At 43.0% G+C, this 1,585-nt stretch overlaps 1 protein-coding gene across 1 annotated transcript in view; it reads right to left on the bottom strand.

Moving 5' to 3' along the window:
- ZNF609 (zinc finger protein 609) overlaps positions 1-1,585 on the bottom strand; it is a 232,395-nt gene that overhangs the window by 142,551 nt on the left and 88,259 nt on the right. The gene's annotated exons all lie outside the window — the stretch shown is intronic.

The raw sequence follows: 1,585 nt of genomic DNA, 5'->3' as shown, positions 1-1,585 counted from the left end.
CAGGATGGTCTCGATCTCCTGACCTCGTGATCCGCCCGTCTCAGCCTCCCAAAGTGCTGGGATTACAGGCTTGAGCCACCGCGCCCAGCCTCCTCTTTCCCTTTCTCAACTTTTGCATATGTAGCTTTTTATCTTTCGGTATCAGCCTAAATGTCACTTCCTTAAGGGCAACTTCCCAGCAACACTAAGTAGAATAGCTACCTATATTTCTAGGCAGTCAGAACCAAACAAAGACTCAAGGCCAGGCATGGTGGCTCATACCTGTAATACTAGCACTTTGGGAGGTCACTTGAGGTCAGGAGTTTGAGGCCAGCCTGACCAACATGGTGAAACGTTGTCTCTACTAAAAAAATACAAAAATTAGCCAGGTGTTGTGGTGGGCACCTATAACCCCAGCTACTCAGGAGGCTGAGGCAGGCGAATTGCTTGAACCCAGGAGGCAGAGGTTGCAGTAAGTGAAGATCTCACGACTGCCCTCCAGGCTGGGTGATCCTGGGCGACAGAGTGAGACTGTCTGAAAAAAAAAGGCTCAACTACATAAAACTAGAGATTTTGAATCCTGTTCTACCATTTCCTGGCTTAACCTCTGGCATCTAGTTTTCCCATCTGTAAAATGGATAATAATAGTACTTAACTTATATGGTTGCTGTGAAGAATAATTACAATCACCATCCAAAAGTATGACAATAACAATAAAAATATATACATTATATAAAAATATAAAAGTACAACAATAAAAATAGCAGCTACTGTTTATATAGCTTTTTACCATGCACCAGGCATTATTCTATGTATTCTACATTTATTAACCCATTTAATCTATTCACATAATACATTTAAAGTGCCAGCACTGTATTTAGCAAACAGTAAATACATGTTTGTTCTCTTTCTTATTATCACCATGATCAGTGGCAGTATTATTAGCTCTTCTTATGAGGTGCCTAAGCCCTCTGTGTCTCTGCTCTGCTGAGGGATCTATACCCCAAAGTTTCCTATTTTCCCCTCTAGGATTAACACCCTATAGAAGGAATTTTTATCAACCTTAGCACTTACTCTGTGCAAATCATCTCTTACGTCTAGCATCAGCATGGACTTTTAAAATGAAAAAGACATGACTGTCCATATAGATCATATGCTTTATTTATTTATTTAGAGACAGAGTCACGCTCCGTCACCCAGGCTGGAGTGCAGTGGCATGATCCCGGCTCACTGTAACTTCCGCCTCCTGGGTTCAAGCGATTCTCCTGCCTCAGCCTCCTAAGTAGCTGGGATGACAGGTGCGTGCCACCACATCTGGCTAATTTTTGTATTTTTAGTAGAGACGGGGTTTTGCTATATTGGCCAGGCTCGTCTCGAACTCCTGACCTCAGGTGATCCACCTGCCTTGGCCTCCCAAAGTGCTGGGATTACAGGCATGAGCCACTGCCTCTGGCCAAAACTAAGCTAATTTTACTAACATAACATGAAAATAATAGGAGTGAACTCATTTTGATAATATTAGTATCTCGAGTTTCTAGAATTAAACACAATGCGGCTGGGCGCGGTGGCTCAAGCCTGTAATCCCAGCACTTTGGGAGGCCGAGAC

This window comes from Mandrillus leucophaeus, unplaced genomic scaffold, assembly GCF_000951045.1.
Source record: "Mandrillus leucophaeus isolate KB7577 unplaced genomic scaffold, Mleu.le_1.0 Scaffold12, whole genome shotgun sequence".
Lineage (NCBI taxonomy): Eukaryota > Metazoa > Chordata > Mammalia > Primates > Cercopithecidae > Mandrillus > Mandrillus leucophaeus.
This window is presented reverse-complemented; position numbering and strand designations above follow the sequence as displayed.